General features: G+C 43.5%; 1 protein-coding gene across 1 annotated transcript in view; it reads right to left on the reverse strand.

Moving 5' to 3' along the window:
• Nucleotides 1-9,094, reverse strand: part of MYO18B (myosin XVIIIB) — a 276,767-nt gene extending 267,673 nt beyond the window's left edge. Inside the window, exons 1-2 of the mRNA XM_083717843.1 lie at nucleotides 8,517-9,094; nucleotides 8,096-8,481 (exon numbers count right to left, since the gene is read on the reverse strand). The gene's annotated coding sequence lies outside the window, so the exon portion shown is untranslated. The remainder of the gene's footprint in view (nucleotides 1-8,095; nucleotides 8,482-8,516) is intronic.
• Between the last annotated feature and the right edge of the window lie 820 nt (nucleotides 9,095-9,914).

Genomic DNA, 9,914 nt, shown 5'->3' on the forward strand with positions numbered 1-9,914 from the left:
CTTGATCTCCCCACCCAAACGTGTTCAAACCACTAACAGCCATCATTGCTTTGACAGGCAAATGTAGAACGTTCCTTACCCACAGCTTCATCCATGCAGCCCCTGCTTTGGGACTAAGGATCTGCAGATTGAGTCACCTAACAATGGAATTAGGACTAGAGCAAAGCATCTGATCTTTCCTCCTAAAACCAGCCAGCCCTAAGAGAAGGCTTGGGAGTTGCCTCCTTCTCTCTACAGCTCCTGTAAGTATCACCACAGTTCCTGCAACTTGTTTTGTCTGTTGTCCATCCCTCTGTCCCCAAAGGTCTCTTGCAGGAAGCTGTCTTATGCCCATCCAGTTCAGTATTGTCAACAACAACAGCCTTTTGTTTCCCAGATGCTTTGGACTACAGCTGCCATAAGTCCCAACCAGCACAGCTTACTATCTTTAAGATATTAATCCACTGTCCTTGATTGCCATGTTGCTGAGCTAGACCGACCTAGAACAGCAGCTCCGACGTGCATTTGAGTTAGTCATACCTGCGTCTTTGGCAAAATGTCCAAGGAGAAGAAAAGCATGTGCTATCCAGTGGCTCCACACATTGCCAAACTCAGTGCTATAGCATCACACAACCACAGAAAAGCCAGCATATTTTGCCTCCACTTACCCCAAGCAGTCTACCCCTATTACCGCCATTGCACCCTTTGTTGATCCAATCTGTGTGGCCCAGTGTAAAAATCACCCAGGGCTGCAGAGCTCAGCACATCTGCCAGGAAGGATCAGAAGCACCTGAAACCCTGAAATTGGAGCCACCTGGACATGCCCTGGCTGGCTGGATTCCACAGGGATGGACTTTCAGGAGAAATCTGATCATTCCAGGGACTCCTAGCTATAGAAACTGCAGTCAGCTCAAGCACCTTTTCCAGAAAGCAACCTGGACTGTCTTCTTGCAGATGGGTGACTAACAACCATGGAGAATTGTTGCCTACAAGTCAGTTTGATCAAAGTCTAGCCAGGGAGCAAATCAAAAGCACATTTCCTTACCAGGAATCTATGAAGAAAGACATGGTTTGCAGATCCTTCTTTCCTATGGGGCAGTCGTTCAGTGGCAGAGCATCTGCTTTGCATGCAGAAGAAAGGACTGCAGTTCAATCTCTGCCAGCTCCAGGTAGGATCCAGGGAAAATCCCCGCCTTAAACCCCATAGAAATCCAGGGTTTCAGGCAGAGGACATTCCCAGCCCCATCTGGAGCTGTCAGGGATTGAACTGGAGAGCTTCTGTGTGCAAAGCAGGTGCTCTAGCACTGAGCTATGGCCCCTCTCCCATAATACTTATACTGTTAAAGATGTTAAAGCTGTTAAAGATTATGAAGGGCAACATGCTTTCAACACTTGAAAGACCATTATTTATTTGCCTTAACCCTGAACACCAGAGACTCTCTGAAATTTTGGTCAAGTCATTTTCCCAGTAGCCAAGCTGTCTCAAAAAGCAGGCACAGGGAAGCTCAGGCCTGGAGGATTGTTCCCCAGGCTTGGCCCTTCCTCAGGCCCATCCCCTCCCCTGCTTCTGGCTGGCCGGAATGCCCCCTTGAGCTCTGATCATGCCTGGATGGATAATATTTATTTATTGCATTTATATCCCACTTTTTTCCTCCTAGGTGGCTTGTACCATTCCCCGTCTCCCCATTTTATCCTCATAACAACCATGCGAGGTAGGTTAGGCTGAGAGAAGCAAGGACTGGTCCAAGGTCACTCAGTGAGCTTCATGGTCAAGGGGGAGAGTTTGAACCCTGGTCTCCTGGATCCTGGTCCAATACTCTAACCACTACACAACACTGCCTCTTATCACATTAATAAATAGGGAAGGGTGTTTATGTTTAGGAACCTTTGGCTTTTGAGTGGTTACCTAGTGGAGTCACCCTTTTTTTTCCTATGGGCCCCAGCCCCACCACCACTGCTGGCATGCAGCCCTTTGGAGGGTGCACTTTGGAAGGTGCCCATTGGGCTAAAAAAGGCTTCCGACTCCTGCTTTAAAGGGCTTTCTAACCCTGAGCAAAGCACATCTCCACATGCCCTACACCATGGTGGGTCCTTTCTGAAAAACAAGGAAAGCAGAATAGGATCTCTTCAAGGAGACTCATAGGGTAGGACTCAAACTAATGGCTTCAAGTTACAAGAGAGGAGATTCTGAGTAAACATCAGAAAGACCTTCTGGTCAACAGCTGAACGATCTCCCTCAAGGAAGGAGAGGCTGTGGACTCTCCTTCCTTGGGGGTTTTTAATCAGAGGTTGGATGGCCACCTGGCATGGATGCTTTAGTTGAGATTCCTGCATTGCACCTAGTAAGGTGACTCTGGGGTCCCTTCCAACTCTACAATTCTATTATTCTTAGTCAATGTAATGCTGTTAACATTCTCTCCAGTTTCTGTCTCAATAGGAGCAATGAGACAACTACGGAAAAAGTAGAAGCACAGAGTTGTAGAGTTGGAAGGAATCATAGGGGTCATCTAGTCCAACCCCCTGCAATGCAGGAATCTTTTGCCCAACATGGGGCTCCAACCCACAACTGTGAGATTTAGAGTCTCATGTTCTCATTTATTCCAACCCCCTGCAATGCAGTAATTACTGTATACTGTGCTTAAAATGAAATACGCCACTCAAAGCGCAATGCCCATGAGATGACTTCACCCGCCACCCCCCTACCCACTTGGCTCCCTCCTTCAGGGTCATGGCCTCTTTGCCCCATTGCCTTTCACATACATATACACAGGTGCATGCACCTAGATGAAGCTTTTCCCACCATTGCACCTCCATACCAGGAATAGCTTCACCTTTCAGTTTCTGACTTATGCAGCTGTTTGAAGCACAAGGGACCTCTTTTGCTCTCTCCATAAAATGGTTACAAATTTTCAGATTCTTAGCTTTCCTCACACCATGGATTTCCTGGTAGGGCCTTCTCCACACAAATCCATGGCCGTTTCCTGCTGCTGAGAGCTCTCTGTGTGAGTGGCGTTAAGCGAAATTTGACAGAATTACAAGCCTGGTAGATGAAGGGAACACAGTGGATGTAGCCTACCTTGATTTCAGCAAGGCATTTGACAAGGTGCCCCATGATATTCTTGTAAAGAAGCTGGTAAAATGCGGTCTTAACTATGCTACCACTCAGTGGATTTGTAACAGGCTGACTGACCGAACCCAAAGGGTGCTCATCAATGGTTCCTCTTCATCCTGGAGAAGAGTGACTAGTGGGGTGCCACAGGGTTCTGTCTTGGGCCCGGTCTTATTCAACATCTTTATCAACGACTTGGATGATGGACTCAAGGGCATCCTGATCAAATTTGCAGATGACACCAAACTGGGAGGGGTGGCTAACACCCCAGAGGACAGGATCACACTTCAAAACGACCTTGACAGATTAGAGAACTGGGCCAAAACAAACAAGATGAATTTTAACAGGGAGAAATGTAAAGTATTGCACTTGGGGGGGGGGAAGGAGAGGCAGAAATACAAGATGGGTGACACCTGGCTTGAGAGCAGTACATGTGAAAAGGATCTAGGAGTCTTGGTTGACCACAAACTTGACATGAGCCAACAGTGTGACACGGCAGCTAAAAAAGCCAGTGCAATTCTGGGCTGCATCAATAGGAGTATAGCATCTAGATCAATGGAAGTAATAGTGCCACTGTATTCTGCCCTGATCAGACCTTACCTGGAGTACTGTGTCCAGTTCTGGACACCACAGTTCAAGAAGGACACTGACAAACTGGAACGTGTCCAGAGGAGGGCAACCAAAATGGTCAAAGGCCTGGAAACGATGCCTTATGAGGAACGATAAAATTTTGGAGAAAATAAAAGACGGGAGAAGAAATTGAGAGCAAAACCAAAGTCCCAGGAGATTCTGAGAGAAATAAAACTATATCAAACACAATATATGGAATTGATGAATCAAGAAATAGAATGGAAAATTAAACAAATGAGGCAAAAGACATTTGAATCAGCGAATAAATGTGGGAAACTGTTGGCTTGGCAAATGAGGAAAAGACATAAATTAAATACTATTACAAACCTAGAAGTGGAAGGAAAAAACATACACAATCCAACTGAGATTAGAAATTGCTTTCAGAAATACTTTAAACAATTATATTCACAAGGGCCACAGAAAGAAATGGACATAGAACGTTTTTTAAAGTTAAATGGATTACAAAAAATCTCCCAAGAAAGTAAATAACCATAAAATATCGGAACATGAAGTAGAAGGTGCCATTCAAAACATGCAATTGGGCAAGTCTCCAGGACCAGATGGGCTGACTTCCAGGTATTACAAATCATTGAAGGAGTGCTTTTTACAGCCATTAAAGGAAGTCTGCAACAAAATTTTGGAAGGGAAAAGGGCGCCAGAGTCGTGGAAAGAGGCCTATATCACACTTATACCGAAAACAGAGACTGAAAAGACTCAACTCAAGAACTACCGCCCTATATCGTTGCTAAATGTGGATTACAAAATTTTTGCTGATATTTTGGCCAAAAGATTGAAAAAAGTATTGATGGAAGAGATTCACAAAGATCAAGCGGGCTTTCTCCCGGGAAGACATCTGTCTGATAATTTGAGGAATATAATTGATATCTTGGAAAAATTAGAAGTCAACATAAATACTAAAGCAGTTTTGATATTTGTGGATGCGGAGAAAGCTTTTGACAATATTTCTTGGAGTTTTATGAAAAAGAATCTACAGGGGATGGGGGTAGGACAAGGTTTTGAAAATGGTATAGGTGCAATATACTCTGAACAGAAAGCTAAACTAATTGTAAACAATGTAGTTACGGAAGAATTTAAGATAGAAAAAGGGACACGACAGGGGTGCCCAATCTCTCCATTGCTTTTTATATCGGTCCTGGAGGTCCTGCTGAACATGGTTAGAAGGGACCGGTTGGTTAAAGGTATTCAGGTCGGAGTTAAACAATACAAATTGAGAGCATTTGCAGATGACCTAGTTTTGACGCTACAGGAGCCAGAATCTAGTACAAAAAGGGTTTTAGACTTAATTCAAGAATTTGGTCAAGTGGCAGGATTTAAATTAAACAAATCAAAAACTAAGGTTTTAGAGAAAAATCTAACACCAATTGAAAAAGAAAGGTTTCAGAATGAGACAGGTTTGACTGTAGTTAAGAAAGTGAAATATTTGGGGGTTAATATGACAGCAAAAATGTGAATTTATTTAAAGATAATTATGAAAAATGTTGGATGGAAGTGAAAAAAGATTTAGAAATTTGGTCAAATTTGAAGCTTTTCTTGTTGGGTCAAATTGCAGTTATAAAAATAAATGTACTGCCTAGAATGTTGTTTCTGTTTCAAACATTGCAAATTGTGGACAAAATGGACTGTTTCAAGAAGTGGCAGAAAGATATCTCTAGATTTGTCTGGCAGGGCAAAAAGCCCAGAATAAAATTTAAGATATTAACTGATGCAAAGGAAAGGGGGGGATTTGCCCTGCCGGACTTTAAACTTTACTATGAATCAGCAACATTTTGCTGGTTGAAAGAATGGCTACTCCTTGAGAACACAGACATTTTGGATTTAGAAGGTTTTAACGTTTTTGGGTGGCACGCATATTTGTGGTATGACAAGGTTAAAGCACATAAAGCATTCAAAAATCATATTACCAGATAATGGAGGCATATAATTTGGACAAGAGGCTTCCAGGTGGAAAAATCAAAATTAGAAACAGAGCTGTTAGAACCTAAAACTAAGATTTTGTCAAAGATGTATAACTTGCTGTTGAAATGGAACACTCAGGATGAAACGGTGAAATCTACTATGATTAAATGGGCACAAGATGTTGGACATAACATTATGTTTGCTGACTGGGAACAGTTATGGACCACAGGTATGAAATTTACGGCATGTAATGCCTTAAGAGAGAATATTATGAAAATGATTTACAGGTGGTACATGACCCCAGTCAAGCTTGCAAAAATTTATCATTTGCCCGATAATAAATGTTGGAAATGTAAAGAAAATGAAGGTACATTCTTTCACCTTTGGTGGACGTGCCCAAAGATTAAGGCTTTCTGGGAAATGATCTATAATGAACTGAAAAAGGTATTTAAATATACCTTTCTGAAGAAACCAGAGGCCTTTCTCCTGGGCATGGTCGGCCAATTGATGCCAAAGAATGATAGAACATTTTTTATGTATGCAACAACAGCAGCAAGAATACTTATTGCAAAGTACTGGAAGACACAAGAACTACCCACTCTGGAAGAATGGCAGATGAAGGTGATAGACTATAAGGGACTAGCAGAAATGACTGGCAGAATCCGAGACCAGGGAAAAGAGTCGGCGGAAGAAGATCGGAAGAAATTTAAAGACTATTTACAGAAGCATTGTAAAATTAATGGATGTTAGAATGATGTTGGACAGAAACTAAGTAGTTACCAGCTGCAATGTAATTGAGAAATAAGCTATAATAAGTTATAATAAGTTACACAAGGATTTGCTGAGTTAATAATTTGAATTGGAATACAAAAAGGGGAGGTGAGAGGAGGTCTGGGAAATAAGTTAATAGAAAATAAGGAATGGAAATTGTACTTGTTTTTAATTGTTTTTAATTTTGCATTTTTGTATTCTTGTTATTTTTTGTGTGTTTCTTTTGTTTTGTTTTGTATTATTTTGAAAACGTTAATAAATATTCTTTTTTTTAAAAAAAGGAACAGCTAAGGGAGCTGGGCATGTTTAACCTGGAGAAGAGGAGGTTAAGGGGTGATATGATAGCCATGTTCAAATATATAAAAGGATGTCACATAGAGGAGGGAGAAAGGTTGTTTTCTGCTGCTCCAGAGAAGCGGACACGGAGCAATGGATCCAAACTACAAGAAAGAAGATTCCACCTAAACATTAGGAAGAACTTCCTGACAGTAAGAGCTGTTCGACAGTGGAATTTGCTGCCAAGGAGTGTGGTGGAGTCTCCTTCTTTGGAGGTCTTTAAGCAGAGGCTTGACAACCATATGTCAGGAGTGCTCTGATGGTGTTTCCTGCTTGGCAGGGGGTTGGACTCGATGGCCCTTGTGGTCTCTTCCAACTCTATGATTCTATGATTCTATGATTCTGCATTTCCTATCAATGAGTAAGTAAACACCACCATTACAGTCCCCCCATTTGAATTCTTTAAAAGGAAACATTCTTTCATCCCACCAAGTTGGGCTTCTGGGATTTTTATTTTTATTTTATTTTCATAAAATTTAAACATGGTTTGATTGTAAAACAACAACCTCAAAACAGTTTCCAAAAAAAGACAACTTAAAAATATCAATGAAAAGAACAATATTAACAACAATAATTTAAGACTTCCAAAAAGTTAAAGCAATGTTAACACTAAAAGCAGATTAAAACTTGCATCAGGATTTTTTTTTCATTGTCACGCTTTAGATCTTGCTCTCTCCATCTTTGTCAGTTCCTAGATTATGTATTTATTGCATTTCTATCCTTCTTCCCCCCCCCCCCAAGGAACTCCTCATTTAATCTCCACAACAACCCTGTGAGGTAGGTTAGGACTGAGAGACTTCAGTGTGGCTGACCTTCAAGGTCACCCAGTGAGCTCCATGGCAATTTGAACCCTGGTGGCACTCTAAGCAACTATACCACACTGGCACTCTTCACAAAATGTCTTGGTTCCAGAAGGGGCCTCAATGCCACCTTTGCAAAAACAATCAATATTCAGAAAATGAATTTTCCATCCCTACCTAACAGGATGCTCCTAGTTTCATCAGTGCCTGGAGCTCACTTCTGATGAATAGATAATTCAGAGAATCAATAAATGAACATTCCTGCCCACTTAAATCATGTCTTGCTCAACATATATGATCCTATGATGTGTGCGCACACACAGCCATATGCTGAAGGGATCAGCTCCAGCCATTTGATGGCCCCTCGTGTTCCTCCAGGCCTTCTTCATACCTGGCTAAAAATAGCCCCTCACACCCAGCAAGCAGCACACTGAAAGAAAGACATTTTGTATCCCAAAGCAGCCCCCTGTCCAATTAATCCCCTTCCCAATCACTCCCCAAGAACCCACTCCCCAATTTCCTCCCCAACCAAACAAGCCCAGGGATTGTCTACCTTCTCTATTTTCAGCACTGCCAGCAACAGGAGGGGGACAGTTTCTACACAAAGAGCCTCCCAGGCTCTAGGAGCAGCTACAGGTTCCTACCAAGCACAGGAAAAGCAGAGAGGAGGAGGGCAGAGGCTAAGAAGGGGGGCCCCTCCCTTCCCTCCCACCGCAGATGAGAGCCAGCAGCTGAGTCGAGGGGACAGGTCATGGCTATAAATATGCCCAGGCATCAGGACTGGGGGGTGGCTGAGTGACAGGGCCAGGAAGAGCCAGCCAGCCAGCTGACTGAGACAAGCCCTTGCTCTACTCCCCTCTGAGCACATCTCAAGGGGCAGCTTGATCCTCCAGGCCCGCACACAGCGAGCCCTTGCTCAAGCACCAAAAACAAGGATGACTCACTAACGCAAGCCTAAAACACATGGGGAAAGCCTCATTAAACAGAATGGAGTTCACTCATGAGTAAGCATGCAGATAATAAGACGTATGCAAACATACACAAGAGCACCACAAACTGACACTCTACTATAGCTTATTATACTTTCAAGAGTTTCCTTGTCCAAACTTATGATGGCCTAGCTAATGGAAAATACTACTAAACCTTAGGTTACGTAAATACAATCCTGGTTACAACACACACAACGTAATAGGCTGTTTTTGACTATGTAACTTCTATTTCAAACACAATTCAACATACAATATCTCACAAAGTGTAATTCCATAGACCAACACATCATGCAAACAGAACATATCAAGAGAAATTAAAGTCCAATGAATGGTCAGGGGATAAAGTCCATTCGGTTCCTAAAGTGGCATATTGGCAATAACCACAATATGGTATGCTTATTTTATAATGTTCCACGTATCGCTGCTTTGAGGAGTCTAACATGCATTGTATGTAGATATCAGATCAGATGGAAAACTTGAAGGTATGGCACAACAAGGATTCTGGGATAATACCTTGTTTCGCCCAACCAGGCTTTGCCAGCCATGTATACTCTAAATTAAACAAACATGATGTACCTACAAACTATGTAACATAACATACAAATTACCGTATTTTTCACCCTATAGGACGCACTTTTTCTCCTCCAAAAATGAAGGGGAAATGTGTATGCGTCCTATGGGGTGAATGCAGGCTTTCGCTGAAGCCTGGAGAGCGAGAGGGGTCGGTGCGCACTGACCCCTCTCGCTTTCCAGGCTTCAGGAAGCTATCCGCAAGCCTTGGGAGCCCTTGCGAGTTCCCGCTGGGCTCCCAAGGCTTGCGGACAGCAGCCTGCAGCCCAAAACCTGGGGAGCGGAGCGCGCCCCAGGCTTCGGGCAGCTCTCCGCAAGCCTGGGGAGCCCGGCTCGACTTCCCGCCGGGCTCCCAAGGCTTGCAGACAGCAGCCTGCAGCCCAAAACCCGGGGAGTGCTACTCAGCGCGCCCCAGGCTTCGGGCCTCGGGCAGCTCTCCGCAAGCCTTGGGAGCCCAGCGGGAGTTCCGTTGCTTGGTCCCGGCTCCTGCCCACCTAGCAGTTCAAAAGCACATCAAAGTGCAAGTAGATAAATAGTTACTGCTCCTGCAGGAAGGTAAACGGCGTTTCTGTGCGCTGCTCTGGTTCACCAGAAGTGGCTTAGTCATGCTGGCCCCATGACCCAGAAGCTGTACGCCAGCTCCCTTGGCTAATAAAGCGAGATGAGCGCCGCAACCCCAGAGTCGGTCACGACTGGACCTAATGGTCAGGGGTCCCTTTACCTTTACCAGAAAGAGACCATGACATGAAGACATTTACTATTGATAATTGTGAAGTAATGTCCAGTGTGCATTGGCCCCTAAAGATTAACACC

Source organism: Podarcis gaigeae (assembly GCF_964106915.1).
Source record: "Podarcis gaigeae genome assembly, chromosome: 16".
Classification (NCBI taxonomy): Eukaryota; Metazoa; Chordata; class Lepidosauria; order Squamata; family Lacertidae; genus Podarcis; species Podarcis gaigeae.